This window comes from Moschus berezovskii, chromosome 24 (assembly GCF_049115385.1).
Source record: "Moschus berezovskii isolate FMDL1 chromosome 24, NW_MosBer_1.0, whole genome shotgun sequence".
Taxonomy (NCBI): domain Eukaryota; kingdom Metazoa; phylum Chordata; class Mammalia; order Artiodactyla; family Moschidae; genus Moschus; species Moschus berezovskii.
In genome coordinates this window covers 1649013-1667189 of record NC_142483.1, presented here as the reverse complement: position 1 = coordinate 1667189, position 18177 = coordinate 1649013, and the positions used below count along the sequence as shown (strand labels likewise).

The 18177-nt window shown below is 47.4% G+C and overlaps 1 protein-coding gene across 5 annotated transcripts in view; it reads right to left on the bottom strand.

The window, feature by feature from the left end:
• Positions 1–7951: 7951 nt before the first annotated feature.
• The window catches only part of LOC129547656 (uncharacterized), a 32840-nt gene continuing 22614 nt past the window's right edge, over positions 7952–18177 (bottom strand). For all 5 annotated transcript variants that reach the window (XR_016036239.1, XM_088831833.1, XM_088831834.1 and 2 more), the window contains one exon: positions 7952–18177. This exon is cut by the window's right edge. The gene's annotated coding sequence lies outside the window, so the exon portion shown is untranslated.

Here is an 18177-nt window from a genome sequence, read left to right as displayed (position 1 = left end):
CTGTGATATGAATGGTTTGCCTTGGAAGCGAACAGAGATCATTCTGTTGTTTCTGCCATGCTATCCTCCAGGGGGTCGTCCCAACCCAGGGATCAAACACAAGTCTCCCGCATTGTGGGCTGATTCTTTACCATCTAAGTCACCAGGGAAGCCTGAGCCACCAGGGATTTATCAATTTCCATTTCCCTAATGGAGGGTACCTGTTATTTCCACTCTTTTGCTATTATACAATGCTGTAAAAAACACCCTGTGTACAGATCTCCTGAGGCACATGTGGGAGGGTTTCTGTAGGGTATATAAACCCAGGGGAGAGGTGTTGACCGTGAATAGGCTGTATTTTCACTTTGCTGGTTGCCTGCCATGACTCTCAAAGTGAACACACCAAATGATACTCCCCATCACAGAGGATGTGGGTTTCATGTTTCTCAATCATTGCCAACACTTTATGAGATGATTTAATTTTTGCCAATCTGGTGGGTGAAACCTAGGGTCTCTCGTTTGTTTTTATTGAGATCGTTGTAGATCCGCATGCAGTGGAAAGAAATAATACAGACAGATCAGATGTACTCTTTCCCCGATTTCTAATGGTAACATCTTGCAAAAGTACAACATGGTATCACAACCCGGACACTGAAGTCACAAAACCCACTGATTTTGTTCGGCTTTCCTCAGTTTCACAGGGACTCTGTATATGAGTGCCGTCATGTACACGAGTGTGTCTCCCATGCAGGTCTGTGTGCCTGTCTCTGCCATCAAGAGCTGAAGGGCTGCAACGCTGAGTTCAAGGAGAACTCGAAGACACAAGTCAGACTGTGATGCCTATCTCTTAGGAGGAGCTGGGACTGTCTTATTTCTGAACTAGTGTTTCTTAACTGCCTTTTCTTTGTTGCTGCTTCCCCTCACTTCCCTGAAGATGCTCAATTGCTGGGGCCTGTTCACGGGCAGTAACCGTGGTCAGGCCTCGATCACCACATGGCTTCGGCCGAAAATGGCTTCCTTTCTGTCAGCAAAGCCAGGTCTGGCTCCCTTTCTCCAGGGACCCCCTGACTCTTCTGGTTACACGATCTCCGGCTATCGCAAATACAGCTGCTGTGAACATTTGTGAGGAGGTTTGTGTGTGCACGTAATTTCACCCAGTTTGCTGTCCTCTTCATACAGTGCTTCCCCAGCACAGTGAGGCTGAACACCCTTCATGTGTTTGTAGGCTCTTCAAGTTTCCTCCTGTGAGAATGGCTGGTGTCGCTCATTTTTGCTGTTTTCTTGTTGCCCGTCTCCGATAGACTTGAAGGAATTCTATTTTCGGTAAGCCAGTCCTTTGTCAGTTACACGAGTTATGTTTGTAGACAGTCTGGTGGTCACTGTTTCTCAGCGTGACATAAACACTGGGAACTGATAACGAACTTCTGAAACATGGATTTGGGTACAGATGAAAGGACAGAGGGGTCTCGTTCAGGCTGCTTACACTGAATTTGGGGAGACGGCTACACGCGTCCCCCACCCCCACCACACTCTGTAGCATCTCCTTTGCCTCTGTCATATGCCAAGAATATGCTTTAATGGCAGCGAGCATCACAGCTTCTGCCTGCTGCAGGGCAAACGCCAGGCATCTTTACGTTTTTGTCTCATTCACAGGAGGCATTTGGAGGCACGTTGCGTCACAAACCCCTGCTTTTCAGCATTTCGACCCGCCCTGGAAAACTGCTGACTTCTTGATGTACTTCCTTCCACATGCTGCCGTTCTCCCCAGCGCTGCAGCCAGCTTAGAATCCTGACTCACCCTCCAGCCAGCCACCGAGAATGCTGATGCTGACTTCTTGATGTACTTCCTTCCACATGCTGCCGTTCTCCCCAGCGCTGCAGCCAGCTTAGAATCCTGACTCACCCTCCAGCCAGCCACCGAGAATGCTGATGCTGCTGGTACAGTCAGTACTCTCCAAGTGACTCTGATGGGGGAAGCAGCTTCTGGACGAGCCCAAGCCAGTGCAATCTCAGGTGCCAGGGAGGCCTTTTCTAACCGTGTCACCGCGCAGCCTCTTACTCTTCCTGCCTTGGCAGGAGCGGAGACCATGCCCCTGCAGCCCTGGCCAGGAAGCTGTGCACTAGACGAGCTGGCACAGCCTGCACTCTCCTGAGCTCAGCGAGCAGTCTTTCCCGTCTGTACTGGAGTCCTGGCTGGGGCGCAGTACCCACAGCGCAATGGTCTGCAGAGCCGGCTTAACAAGTCCAAAGTCAGCTTGCCTTTCAGTAAATCACCCTGTAAAGCGTTCACTGACCAAAATTACCTTCACTGGTTTCCCTTATGCACATTATGCTCAGTCACTTCAGTCATGTCCAACTCTTTGGAACCCCATGGACTGCAGCCCGCAGTCTCCTCTGTCCACGGGATTCTCCAGGCGAGAATACTGGAGTGGGTTACCATGCCCTCCTTCAGGGGATCTTCCCGACCCAGGGATCGAACTCGGGTCTCCTTCATAGGAGGCAGACTCTTTACCACTAGCGCCACCGGGAAACCCACTCAAAGGTCTGTGGTGAAGATCAACTAGATAAAATATATGAAAATGCTTTGCAAATTCCACCATGTTTTATCAAGATAAACTGAGACTAAGATAAGTTATTTTTGGCCTCACACATGTCCTGGAATTCTTTTTTCTACATTGATTTATTACAAATAACGGAAATATTTTGGACACTTGAATAAGTAATCATAGCATTTCTATTGCACTTGAAGAGTGATCGGAAGTAATTTTCTCTTTGTTTACGGGTTGGTTTCCTCACGTGATGCAATAAGAGTTCTCAGGGGACTAAAACTGACTCTAAAAGCTACTGGTGCTGAAGATTTATCCAAAATGAAGTCTGCTTGGGGGGCAGAGCATTCAGAGACGGCTCTGGACCAAACTGAAATGGGTGGTGAATGTGATCGTCCCTGTGCTTCCTGACTTCTTCTTTCTGGACACTCCCCAACCACATCTAGTTTCCTCGGGACTTCCTGAGTCAACCAGGGTCACTTCCTTCTCTCTTCAAGGCTGACCAGCCCATTCCATCAGGGGCTAGGATGTCATTTAGTATGCTAGGATAATAATAACCTCATTTACACAGTACTTCATAAAATAATAAAACTTCAGTAAGAATTTAGTGTGAGAGGATCATGTACCACGCTCTGCCGGGCAGTTCCACCTTTGCTCCGTTATTTAGCTGTCATCTTATTCTTTGAACCTATGAGGTTTAGAAATCTTATAGATTCCAGCACGACCTCCCTAGAGAGGCTCTAGAAATGTTTTTTAAATAAAAGCTGATGTATTTATCTGGTTGCGCTGGGTCTTACTTGTGGCACATGGCGTCTTAAGATAATATACAAGTTAGAGTGTGTTCTCAGTCGTGGAGTAGAGTCTGCTCGTTTTGTCTGCTTTAGACATACACACATATTTTCTGGTAGAATCACCTGAAAGTTGCAGACTCTGCATGCTGTGTTTACAGGGATGACTGACATGTAGCATCATACTGGCCTCAGGTGTGCATCACAATGAGCCGGTATTTGGATATATCGGGGAACGATCGCCACGGAAGTCTAGTGAGCATCCGTCACCACAGAGTTGCTCATTTTTCCCCTGTGATGAGACCTGTTCTCTTGGAGGGATCAATCAGAAGTTTGGGATTAACATATATGCATTACCATATATATACACTAGACAGCCAAAAAGGGCCTACTGCACAGCACAGAAAACTATTATCAATACTTTGTAATAATGTATATGGGGAAAAAATCTGAAAAAACAGATATATATGGATAACTGAATCACTTTACTGTATACCCGAAAATGACACAAGATAGTAAATCAATTATACTTCAATACAGAAAAAATTTTTTTAATTCTTACCAAAAATTAAAAAGACTTATCAGGACTCCCTCCCCTCCCCACGGTGGTCCAGTGGATAAACGGTGACATCCATCCCTGGTTGCGGAACTAAGATCCCGCATGCCACACGGCACAGCCAAAATTAAAAAAAAAAAAAAAAAGACATCTCTCAACAACTTTCAAATATGCGATGCAGTATCATTAACTATAGGGTTTCTCCAATGGCTCAGCAGAAAAAATCCCCTGCATGCAAGGCAGGAGATGCGGGAGAACTGGGTCGGGAAGATCCCCTGTAAGAGGAGATGGCAACCCATTCCAGTATTCTCGCCTGAAAAATCCCATGGACACAGAAGCCTGGTGGGCTGCGATCCATGGGGTTGCAAAGAGCAACACACAGCTGAACACACATGCATCCTTAACTGTACTCAACATGCTATACGTTATGTTCCCGGGACATGTATTTTATAATTGGGAGTCTGTACCTTTCGACCAGCTTCACTGATTTTCACCGAGCCACGCCCCACAAACCCAGCAGCCCCCAGGGTGTTCTCTGTTTCTAGGAGCTCAATTTCTTTTTAACTCTGCATACGAGGGCTCATACAGTCACTGTCTTTCTTTGACCTATTTCACTGAGCATAATGCCCTCAAGGTCCGACCATGCTGTTACACATGGCAGAGTTTCCTTCTCCTTTTTAATGCCTGAATAATACTCTGTTGTTTATAGGCACATACTTTCTTTATCCAGTCATCTGCCAAAAGACACAGTCACAAGGATAGGTGGATGTGACGAAAATGGTGTCGGGGGTGTGCCAGTGGAGCCAGTGTGGGAGCCCCGGGAAACCCTGAGCTGCTACTCGAGGACAGCTGTCTGCAGGGCTGCTGCGTGGGGCTGGGGAGGGAAGCGCTCACAGAAGGGGCTGTGGAGAGGTCCACCCCCGAATGCAGTGTATGCTTGAAAAATTCAGTGTGGCTGGCAGGTCTTTTGGACACAGGCAGCATCTCAAGTGCAGAGTAATAGTCTGAATCCGTGTGTGTATGTGCATGTAGCACCTTACACACCTTTCATGACTGGAAAACTGGAAGAATAACACAGTGGTGGAAGCCCCTCTCAAGCAACTCAAGGGTGTTTCTTCCTCGAGAGGATCTGAGACGCACTGCAGGCAAAGGTCTGTCTTTGACTTTCTCTTTGACGCCGTTCTCACACTCCCCTTCCTGGTCTATTGTCATCCCAGGACTCGCAGGTAGTGGCCCCGCTGAACAGAGCCCACAGACCCCTCCACTGCAGAGGTTAGGGGATGTTCGCCAATGGTCTCAGCTCTTCCAGAGTTTCTTCCACGGGTTCCTCTTGGAGACCCCGTTAAATCCTTCATGGTGGATTCCATACAGGCTGACAAATACAGTCTCCTCAAGGTTCTCCACGTATTAACCACAGACACTTACCTACTTTTTCCTTCCACAATCTTTTAAGACCTTTGTACTTCTATGAAGGACAGTTGGATTTAGATAGGGACACAAACAATAAAACTGCAGTTTAAGATCTGCAAGGAGGGGGAAGAAAGGAAATCTGAAAAATCAAGTCACAGGGAATTTTTGAAAAAACAAGTGTTAGTTTCATTACAGCATTCTAAACTGTAGACCCTCCAAGGTCAAGGGGAGGCAAGATGGAACTGAGGTTTACAGAAGCAGTGCCTGGCAGTGGATCTTCACTGGGTGAACAAGGATTTTATTGTCCCTCTCTGCGGCACTCCTGAGGTTGCCCAACTGCCCATGGGCCTCAGAGCCAGCATTTCTCAGACCTCACTAGAAAACTGCTGAGACAAGGCATTTTCCACAGGCCTTTCCTGTTTCCAGGTCGCTTCCAACATCATTCCGGTGGCGTCACTGGCGTGGGTTCTGTGCTGCCTTTGCAATGATGATGCAGCAAACACTGTGGAGTCTCCAGAACTGACGGTAATACAAACGGTTTCTCAAGGGAACGTTGACACTTAGCTCAGCAGAGGGTTGTGACTTTGGAATAATCTATGTCAGAAGCACTGTTTACACTGTGAAGTGCTATCCATTTGTTAGTTATGATTATTACAACATCAGAAAACAACCCAAGGACCTCACAAGGACTCTTTGTGACAAAGCACTGATTCTTCAACACTTGTGGTCAGTTAATCATTTTGGCAAAACACCTCCAGACTTGCCATCTCATTCACTCTTGCCATCGATTGGAGACTTTTATGAGAGTAAAGCGGGAAGAATAAGCCGTTTTTAATGCCCACACACGCCATAAAGGTCTCCCTTTTACAGTGTGCAGTTCACTGGGCTTCAGTACTTTCACAGGGCCATGCAACCACCAGCACTAACTAAATGCAGACTGCTGCTGCTTCCTCCCTCCTTTTAGGGCAGCTTTGGGTTCACAGTAAGTTTGAGTGGAGAGTACAGAGTCCCCCTCCCTGCCCTGGAAATCCCGACAGCCAGCACTCATTGCACTCTCCCCTGGCTTTGCCTTTTCCAGAGTGCCATAGAGTCGAAATCTTACATTTTGTAGCTTTTTCAGATTGGCTTCTTTCACTTGGTCATATGCATTTCCTTTTTCTGCGCAGCTTTTCACGGCTTGATAGCTCATTGCTTTTTAGTGCCCCGTCTTTTGTGGTACGGAATGTACCACAGTTTGTGTATCCATTCGCTCACTGAAGGATGTATGGTTGCTTCCAAGTTTTGGCAATTATAAATAAATATGCTAGAAATGTCTGTGTGCAGGTTCTTCTGCTGACATGTTTTCAACTCCTTTGGGGAAATACCAGGGCACATGACTTGCTACTGGATCGTATGGGAAGAGTATGTTTAGTTCCGCCAGAATCTGCCAAACTGCCTTCCCACCAGCAACACGTGAGCATCCGTGTTGTTCCACACCCTCTCCAGCCCAATCAGTCTTTGGTTTGTGGCCGTTCTGACAGGTGTGTAGTGGCATCTCATCAGAGTATTATTATTATTAATCAATTTATTATTTCTAGCTGCGCCGGGTCTTTGCTGCTGCATGCAGGTGTTCTCTAGGCGTGGAGGGCAAGGGACACCCTTCGTCACAAGGCACAGACTGCTGGTGGTGGTGGCTTCTCTGGTTGCGGGGCTCAGGCTCTAGACAAGGGTGCTCAGGAGTTGCGGCAGCACAGGCTTTGTGGCGCCGTGGCATATGTGGAAATCTACCCAGAACAGGGATCAAACCCATGTCCCCTGAATGGCAAGGCAGAGTCTGATTCACTAGACCGCCAGGGAAGTCCTCTCACCGCTGTTTCAGTTCGCAGTTCCCTGATGACATACGGACACTGGGCATCCCTTCACCGTTTCCAGCTCTGCGTCTTCTTCGGTGAGGAGTCTATTCAGCTGTTGGGTCATTTTTAAATCGGTTGCACTTTTTCTTATGGTTGAGTTTAAGAATTCTCTGCATATTCAGAAGATTTAAACGTTTCTCTGAGACCTCTTTAACCCGTGTGCTATTTAGAAGTGTGCTGTTTAATCTCCGAGTATTGAGGGCTTTCCAGGTCTCTCTCTGTTACTTGTTGCTGCTTTAATCCCACGTGGCCTGGGAGCAGGCAGGGACCACGTTCCCATCCCGTGTCACACGGTAAGAGTCGCCGCTCTGAGTGCTAAAACATCACTGAATCTGCAGCATCTGAGCCAAGGCTGACTGTATAACTCTAATCTGGAAGGTTTAATTAGAAAAAAAAAAAAATGTCCAAATCTCCACCTCCCTATGTTTTAAGCTGATTTATACCATTTAAAGTAAAAGGTTCAGTGTTCAGTAAAGGAAAACTAAGCAGATTTCTGTTTAATGAGCCAGGGCCTAAATGTACCAAGCTCTGGGGATCTGGACTACATTCTCTTTTTGAATTTTTATTGTGGTAAAATATACCTAAATAAAATTTACCTTCTCAACCGTTTTTCAGTGCACAGTTCAGTGGTGTCAAGTCCATTCACACTGTTCTGCAGCCATCACCACCATCCGCCTCCAGAGCTTTCTCATCTTCCCAAACTGAGCCTCTGTCCCCATTAAACACTACCTGCCCACCCCCTCCCCACCGTCAAGAGCCCCCCACCCCACCATCCTACTTTCTGTCTCTATGGATTTGACTGCTCTAGGGACCTCACGCAAGTGGATCATACAGTATTTGTCTTTTTGTGACTGGCAGAATTTCCTTTCTTTTTACATCTCTATCTGAATTTTTGTTTCTCCATTTTGTTTCAAATTAAAACTTCAACATTACAAATCAGTCCTGATTTAGCAAATGAACGTGGTGTGCAAAGCTGGCCTAAACACAGCATAACCAGCGTCTCCAGAGGCTGCTGCCTTTGCAAGGATGGTCATTTGCTTGCTCACAGAGCTCAAACCTCTCTATTGACCATGGCTGAAAAGTGGCAGAGCATTATTTAGCATTATTATTTCTTTGGGCTTCCCTGGTGGCTCAGAGGTTAAAGCATCTGCCTCTAATGCAGGAAACCCGGGTTCGATCCCTGGGTTGGGAAGATCCCCTGGAGAAGGAAACGGTAACCCACTCCAGTATTCTTGCCTGGAGAATCCCATGGACGGAGAAGCCTGGTAGGCTACAGTCCACAGGGTTGCAAAGAGTCGGACACGACTGAGCGACAGAACGGAACGGAACGGAACGGATTATTTCTTTGCCAAAAGAGAATCTAAGTTGTGCTGAATCAGAGCAACTGTACACGCTGTTTGCTTTTGGATATTTCACTTTATCAGGCAGGCTCGGAGATTCTCAGCCTGTGCCCTGCAACTGTGCTTCTGAGAAACAGACACAAATGAGTTGGCAGCATCCATAAACAGAACATTTCAGGCCCTCCTAATCTAGGACAAGGCAACTAAGACAGTAATAAATTGTGGTTTGTACTGCATTATACAAATCTTTATGAAAGGTGAGCATTAACTGAGGCAAGGAAATTTCCAGTCTACAGGAAAATGACAACATATCAAATAGCTAATGATTTATTCCTACAACTTAATATTCTACTATATATACTTTTTTCATAGAATATTTTCTAAATATGGTAATTTTATCACCTCTTCCGACTGTAAATTTATCAAGCCAGGAAGTCAAAGCAGGAACTGCTGGTGCACTAGGAAAAATATGCAACTGGAAAACACCGCTCTCTTACGTTGCTGTCAGCTTTAAATGGGCTTGCAGTCTACATGTGTATGCACACAGATACACACTCATAACATTATGAAGAGTGTGTAAAACTACCTTTATGGATGTAAAACTGCCTGGTATTTACTGGTTTTGACTGAACTGAAAAGACCGCCTCCAAGTGTATAAATTGCGACAAAAGCTGCCTTGATGATTTTATCAACATCCACCATAGGAGGAAAATTCAAGACAAAATAAATACTATTTTTTAAAAATGAGAGATTTCCTTGGTTGTGCAGGGGATAGGAATCTGCCTGCCAATGCAGGGAACACGGGTTCAGTCCTCGGTTCAGGAAAATTCCACATGCCGTGGAGCAACATGAAACCTGACAATATCAGAAGTATTGTGAAGATACAGTATGTAATCAAGTTCTTTTTCTCCAAGTATCAAGACAGTCTTCTGAAAATAGGAACTCAGATTTCACATCTCCCGACATTCTGCACAAAGCAACAAGCTCAGAAAACTTCACGGATTTGCTGATGGTCATGGAGCCAGGACACCAACCCTTCCCCCAAATGCAAGCAGGACAAAAAATACAACAAGTCAGAAACATGCTGGAATACAGGAAATCTGTTTTGCTGAGCAATTTTTTTATTTGAACAATTTTATACAGTGGGCTGCATTCAGCTTAAGGAGAGAGGAGATCACTACAGAATTAAACAGTGACACCAAAAAGAAAAGGAACGCTCAGGTATGGCACTGAAGTAGCCCAGAAATAAACAGTTTACACAGGAGGAGTGATTTCCTAATCCCCGAAAAATACTACAGCAAGCCAGGAGGGAGGTTGCTTGGGGAAGGTTATTTTCTTCCAGCCTTGCTCCCAACCTTGGAGGAGCCCTTGTGCAATATCCCTGGGAATGTAAAATGGTGTGGCCACTGGGAAAAACAGTTTGATGGTTCCTCAAAAAGTTAAACATAGAACTACTGTATGACCCAGGCATTCCATTCTGAGGTATATACCCAAGTAATTGAAAACACTCAAAATAAATATGTGTAGGCCTGTGCTCACTGGAGAACTGTTTGCAGCAGCCAAAAGGTGGAAATGACCCAAGTGCCCATCAACAGATGACGAGTAAATAAACAGTGATACAGACACTCCGTGGAATGTTACTCAGCCACAAAACAGGAATGAAAGCAGAAAATGAAGTGCTCACAAGGACGGGAAGGAACTGGAGCCGCTCTGTGCTGCTGGTGGGAATGTGAGCCGGCACAGCCACTGTGGGAAACGCGATGCTGGTTCCTCAAAGGACTGATCCCGTGCGATCCCGCAGTTCCACTTCTGTACATCCCCCAAAGTATCAAAAGCAGGGGGCTGAACAGATACTTGACATCAACTGTCCGCAGCAGCACTATTCACAGTAGCCAAGGGGCAGACGCCACCCAAATGTCCAACGACGGCCGAGTGGATGATGAGAGGCTAAACGATGGGTAAACCAACGTTCCGCTTTAAACATGAACGACATTCTGACGCACGCTGCAACATGCATGAACCTCAAAAGACATTAAAAGTGGACGCCGCTCAGCTCTCAGACCCTCTGTGACCCCATGGACTGTACAGTCCACGGGATTCTCCAGGTCAGAATACTGGAATGGGGAGTTGTTCCCTTCTTCAGGGATCTTCCTAACCCAGGGATCGAACCCAGGTCTCTCACGTTGCAGGCCGACTTCTTTACCAGCTGAGCCACAAGGGAAGGCCCTAAAAGACATCATGCTCAGTGAAATAAGCTGTCACCAAAGAACAAACACTGTTCGATTTCACTTAGATGCGGCCCCAAGAGGAGTCAATTTTAAAGAGACAGACAGTAGAATGGGGGTTGGCAGGGGCTGGAGAAGGGGCGGAGGCGGGAGAAGTTAGTGTTTAATGGGGACAGAATCTCAATCTGGGAAGATGAAACATTCTTAAGATGGACGGTGACAGTTACACACCAGCATGAATGTGCTTAACGCCACTTACTGAGCACTCAACAAATGGCTAAATGGTGAGTTCTATGCTCTGAACACTTGACCACAGTGAAGACGAAAGCACACACAACAAAGAAGGGGGTTCTGATACCTTCTCTACACGGGCAGATCTTCGAATCAGGTATAGACGAAATAAGCTGGACACAAAAAGCAAATACTATACTATTCCACCTCCATGAACTGTCTGTCTGAGGCAAATTCAGAGGCGCCAGGTGATGAGAGGGTGCTGAGGGCTGGGAGCAAGGGAGAGTGGGGAGCTACTGCTTCATGGGACAGAGTCTCTGCTTGGGGTGAGGAAAAGCTTTAGAAACAGTGGTATCGGCTGCACAACACGGTAATTAGTGCCACCGAATGGCACACTTTGAACAGTGAAAACGGCAGATTATGTGCGTATCTATCTCCCACCAACATGAGCAAGTAAAAAAACCAAGCAAACTAAAGCCCCCTCAGTGGCACCAGGGCTTTGGGGAACTCAAAGTGCACAGCCATCCGGTGGGCGGGGCCCTCCTCGGCCTGTCCAGGCTCCTCGCTGCTCCTGGCCGACGCCCAGCCCTCCTGGCCGAGCCCGGCCTTCTCCAGCTCCTAGTCTTGAGAGTCTTGCCTTGTCCAGTGAGTAACTGTTCGCTCCTGCACCACCTACTGTTCGCTCCACCCTGCCCCTTCCAAGGCCTCAGCTCTGAGTCATCTGGGCTCTCACTGGGTTGTCTGCTTGGTAATCTTATAAACTCAGAGAGGTAGGAGAGCGAGCAGAGGCAGGGCTGGCCAAGGTCATGGCTTGGAACACAGAAAGGCCACTGGACCTGGCAACAAGAGGACGGAGGTTCTAGGTCTCCTCTGCCACCAGCTAACAGAGCGAACACGGACCAACCATTGTGCCTCTCTGTTTTCTCGTCTGTAAAATGAGAGGGCCGGACTGGGATCTCCAAGACTGTTTTGAGTTTCAGGCTATGGGGACTAGACTCGGGCACAAAACACAGCAAGACAGAAGCAACCTTCTTCAAAGGAGAACGTTTTCCTGACATTTTCAGTTGATGATTTTATTCTCATCAGGGCACCTGGGGCAGCCTTTAAGGTTTCTTGAGATATAAATGAAAAAAAAATGTAATGCACCCAAGTTAAGAGTTTTGAGGCTGAGTTACGCAATAATTTCAGTGTTCATTACAGAATTTGGATTTTCCAGAGAAACTATCCAGCGGTAATAGCAGTTGTTCTTTCTACTCTTAGCCTACAAACGAAAGCCTGAGATATTGAACAGAATCTGGGTGTTGCAATGCATCATTGAATGTAGAAGCAGCTGCTGCTGCTGCTAAGTCACTTCAGTCGTGTCCGACTCTGTGTGACCCCAGAGACGGCAGCCCACCAGGCTCCCCCGTCCCTGGGATTCCCCAGGCAAGAACACTGGAGTGGGTTACCATTTCCTTCTCCAATGTGTGAAAGGGAAAAGGGAAAGTGAAGTCGCTCAGTCGAGTCCGACCCTTAGCGACCCCACGGACTGCAGCCTATCAGGCTCCTCCATCCATGGGATTTTCTAGGCAAGAGTACTGTAGTGGCTTGCCACTGCCTTCTCCGGCAGAAGCAGCTAGGAGTCAACAAAACAGGTGTGGCCATGGAACACTGCACAGCGATGACAAAGAATCAGTACAACTCCCTGCCACAGCATGACGTGTCTCCCAATCACAGACGCTGTACAGTTCCCCTCTCTGAAGCATTCAGAAGTGAGTGAAGTTGGGACTTCCGTGGGGGTCAGTGGTTAAGAACCCACCTTGCAATGCACGAAAAGCAGGTTTGATTCCTGGTCGGGGAACTAAGATCCCACATGCCCCGGGGCAACAGGGCCTGAGATAAATACTTCTGGGTATTTATCCTAATGAAATGTTCATTGATGAACACAACTGTTGACTTACAAGCATGTTCAGTGAAGACGGTTGTTACAGACTGCATGCTTGTGTCCTCCCAGAATTCATAGTGAAACTCTAATCAGCAACGTGATACTAACAGTGTTGGGCTGTGGAACCTTTAGAAGGTAATTAGCTCAGCGGGGTGGAGCCCTCTTAAGGAGGATTAGTGCCCTTATAAGGAGAGGTCAGAGAGTGAGCAGGTTCCTTTTCTGCTGTTTGAGAGTACAATGAGAGGAGAGCTGTCTGCAAACCAGGAGGTGGACCCTCACCAGACACCAGCTCTGCTGGAACCTTGATCTTGGGTTGTCAGCCTCCAGAACTATGAGAAACAAAAGCCTGTTGTTTAAACCAGCCAGGTAGTTACAGTAGCCCAAATAAGACTGAGGTTATTGCTTACAATAGTGAAAAAGAAGAAACAATCTACATGTCTTAAGGAATAGATTATATATATATTTACATATATATATAATATACATATACTCTGATATAATAGCATACCTGGAAACATACATAAGTATATACACATGCTATTGTATCAATTCATATGCCACACATTTACCACATATATATAATGTATAACATAAATAACACACAAGTATATTTATATATTATATAAACCTATATATTTATTTAACAGATGTCAGTGTTATCAGTAAAAGCTTCCCGGGTAGCTCAAACAGTAAAGAATCCACCTGCAATGTGGGAGACCTGGGTTCAATCCCTGTGTTGGGCAGAACCCTGAAGAAGGGCATGTAACCCATTCCAGTATTCTTGCCTGGATAATCCCCAAGGACAAAGGAGCCTGGTGGGCTACAGTCCATGGGGTTGCAAAGAGTTGCATACCACTGAGTGACTAAAACACGGACACAGTGTTATCAATACAATAGAATGCTTGCTATATAGCCATTTAAACTTTTGAGGAAGAATATTTAATCACTTAATAATAGTAACTAGTAATAGTTCCAGCTGAAGCTGAAACTCCAATACTTTGGCCACCGATGCAAAGAACTGACTCACTGGAAAAGACCCTGATGCTGGGAAAGGTTGAAGGCGGGAGGAGAAGGGGACGGCAGAGGATGCGATGGCTGGATGGCATCACTGAGTCAATGGACATGAGCTTGAGTGTGCTCCGGGAGCTGGTGATGGACAGGGAGGCCTGGCGCGCTGCAATTCCTGGGGCCACAGAGAGTCGGACGCAACTGACGGCTGAGCAGTAACTAGCATGTACTCCAGCCTGGTTACTCACTCCATGAGTACGACCTCATTTAACCCCCACATTATAACCGCGATAAAATGCACGTTGTTTATAGGTGAGAACAGCGAAGCACAGGAAGTGAAGTAACTTGCTCAAAACCACCTAGTTAATAAATGACAAGCCCAGAAATATATCCGTTAATTTATGTTTAAGTAAAAAATAAGGTATATAACAACATGTGTAGCTTCATCTCATTTGTATTGCTATAATTTTAACTTTTTTCGAGACATGTCTTTGCACGCACCTGCGAGACGTAACACATACCCTCTACAGGATGCAGTGGAGGGACTGCGAGCCTGCGCTTCCCTTCCTTTTGGCTCCCACGTGCCGCGTGGGTCTGCGCGTGAGCCGGGCACAGGCTCTCTCCTCACACGCATTTACTGGCTGCACCAGCGCTTACTCGCAGCATGTGCTATCTTGACTTGTGGCATGTGGGATCTCGGTCCCTGACCAGAGATCGAACCTGGGCACCCCTGAATCGGAAGCCCAGAGTCAGCCACTGGACCCCCAGGGAAGTCTCACAGGGCACGGGATCTTAGCAATGACTAGCCCATCAGGTGCTGCCTTATCCGAGGGTGAATCCGCTCAACACAGCACAGGAGGCTGCTGTTTGCATGTTCCTCAGGCCCTCCACAGAGCCCGGTGAGAGCCACTGGCCCCAGGACCAACACAGCAGGGCCTGCTCATGTTCTCAGAGCCCTCACATCACAGCTGCATGCAGCGTGGGGGCCCTGGGTGGTGGCATCTGTGCCCAGAGCGGCAGGCTGTCCTCCAGGCTCCAGCTCTGGAGGTGGGGGAGGCCTTGGCCTGGGGCCACCCCGCAGTGGTCAAAGGCCTGGGCAGCTGGGGGAGGGCCCCCCTAGCGTGATGACACTAGAAGTTACAGGACCAGGGAGGGCCTCTGTGCCCACCCCACAGAGCTCTCTGTAACAGGAAGCTTGGGAAGATTAGATACTTGCCTATCAGACAATCATGTGTTAGGTTGAATAATTTTATGATAAACATAAGGAATTTGAAAAGGCTGCCTAAGTTTCTGTATCAATGCTGTCATAGCAAGTGGTATGACTATAACTCAGTTCACTAAATAGCTTTGATAATGTCTATTGTCTGAAGTTTCTTTAATGAATGTAGGAATTTTGCAACATGCATTTTTAAACAAAAAAATAATTTGGGGGAGTGGGCAGCAACAAACTTTTGGGTGTAAGATAGGCTCAAGGATGTACTATAAACACAAAGGATATAGCCAATATTTTGTAATAACTGTAAATTTTTAAAGTTTTTAAAGAATCAAAGAAATTTTCCAAATATTTTAAAAATATTTTGGAAGCATTCATTCATTTAACGAATATCTGGGAGCTGGCCACAAAGGAGAAGAGACAAGGTCCATAGGTTGTGAGTTTACAGCGTCCTCTCCTCCACCTACAAGCAAGCCCCTGGGTTCTCTGCATCGGTGCTTCTGGGGGCCGGTGCCCGGCCTCCCCTGCCCTTCTCTGACTCTTAGCGCTGCTCCAGGCCAACGCGAGCACTCCCTTCTCTGGGCTAAACTGCAGTATTCTGATACCCACAATAGTTTATACTTATTGGGAGCTCCTTCTGGGCCCAGCACTCTGCCTTCCGCAGCCCTTACTCCTTCACACGGCACAACACAACGCTCCTCTCACTTTGAAGCTGAAAAGCACTCAGACATTGAGCTGTGGGTCACTCATCAGCCCAGGCAGACCAGCCCCAGAGCCTGCCTCTCCTCTCAACCGCTGATCCCCCGGCCACGTCCACCCCCAAACTGCAGATACACCCCACGTGGGCTGGCTGGGGAAGTCCTCAGGGGAGACGTCAGTCCAGGCATTCCTGAAGAGCAGCGGTCCAAGGTATGACACATCAGTCCCGGGTGTGCCTGGAACCCCTGGTTCCTGGTTTGTGGCAGGAAACAACCCAAACAATGGGGCCCCCTCTGTGCAACCCCCTCATCTGGGGTCCCGTCTCTCCCCTCCCCACTCCCACGGCCTCTCTACAGCTGCCTAAACAAGCTGGGGGCTGAGCGGGTGCAGCCACTGGGACATCAAGTGGCCAAGACTTCCTGTTTCAAAATCCAGGTTTTCTCTGGAATCCAGCCCCTTCCTTTTCTTTCATCTCAGCTGCCTCTGCTAGGCCCTCACTGTCACCAGCCTGTAGATGGCCACCACTCACCCAAGTTGAGTAACATTCTAGCCCTCCACTGGCTCCACACTGACCAGGAGACAATGCCCAGCCTGTTGCCTGGCAAGCAAGGGTATCAGCGGCCCAGCCCCCGCCAGCCTTCCCGGCTCCATCACACATCTCCACTCTGCCCCCACATTAATCTCACCTTGCCACAGACCCACCCCCAGGCTCCACCTGCAAAGGCACTTCTGCCCTCCTCCAGGGAAACCCACAGCGGTGGGCAGAGGCTGGGTGCAGTCAGGGAGACTGATGTGAAGGAGGGACTAAAACACAGTGTGAGCGCTAGGACCGTCCCAAGAGAGGGAGGGACGCTGCTTGGCGGAGGAGATGCTTTCCTGAGTCGTGAGGAATGAGAAGGCATTCACTGGGCTGAGAAAAGCAGGGAGGGATTCCCACATCAAAGACTGAGAAAGGCCTTTGTAAACTGGGAAGGGATCTGTGCTGCACAAACGTCATTCACGGATGTGGCTGGAGGACCAGGCTTCCGGTCAGCAGAGCTCGGACCCGGTCAGGGCTCCACCGCTCAGCCCCCAGCTTCTTCAGGCATGGGAGTAGGGAGAGGGGAGAGATGGGACCCCCAGATGAGGTGTGGAGGTGCACAGAGCAGGTAACACTGTTTGGGGTTTTGTTCTGACACAAACCAGGAAGCAGGGCTTCTAGGCACACACGGGGCTGATGTGTCATACCGTGAACCTCTATGTCTATCACTGGACACGATTCACACTCAGATAATGAAACCATTCAAGATGCTGTGCCGGTATTTCTCTAGGGCTTCCCTGATATCTCAGTTGGTAAGGAACTCGCCTGCAATACAGGAGACCCCGGTTTGATTCCTGGGTCGGGAAGATCTGCTGGAGAAGGAAAAGGCTACCGGCTCTAGTATTCTGGTCTGGAGTATTTCTCTAGATTACTGACATATTTTTAAAATCACATAACAGAGAATTCCCTGGCAATCCGGTGGTTAGGATTCTGCGTTTTCACTGTCAAGGGCGTGCGTTCGATCCCTGATCAGGGAAGTAGGATCACAAAAGCTGTACGTTGCAGCAAAAAATAAAAATTACAAAATACCTTCAAAACCTGGGACATTACTCCTGGGAAATTATCGAAAGTAATTAAATTAATAATTATTAATTAATAATTAAATCAAGTATCCAAGAGAAGAATAATTTTAATTACTTTACGGGCTATCTCTGGGTGTGACACAGTGCCACCTTGACAATTACAGTTGTGAAGGTGGTAATACAAAAGAAGGGCTTTCCGGGTGGCTCAGCAGTAAAGACTGCCTGTAACACAAGAGCCGCAGGAGATGCGGGCTCAGTCCCTGAGTTAGGAAAGTCCCCCGCAGGAGGGCATGACAACCCACACCAGTATTCTCGCCTGGGAAATCCCACGGACAGAGGAGCCTGGTGGGCTACAGTCCACGGGGTCGCAAAGAGTTGGAACGACTGAAGTGACTAAGCACTCACACAAGAAGTGCTTACATCTTAAGTGAAGGAATAGAACACGATATTATGCTTAATAGGGAATCCAGAAACTATAAAAACAAAGATATGCATATTTGACTACTTGACATAGTTTTAAAACAAAAAACACTTTCAAAGTTGGAAGACAAAGGACAGAGCAGGAGAAAAATGAAACTATCTACAACAAAGGCTAAGATCGTGAGCAAAGAAAGAGTTGCTACAAATTAAAATCCAGTAGAAAAATGAGTCAGTGGTCTGACAGGCAATCCATCAAAGAGAAAATGCAAGGAGCACAACCCCAGAGCTTCCCTGGTGGCTCAGTGGTAAAGAAACCTCCTGCCAATGCAGGAGACAGGGTCCTG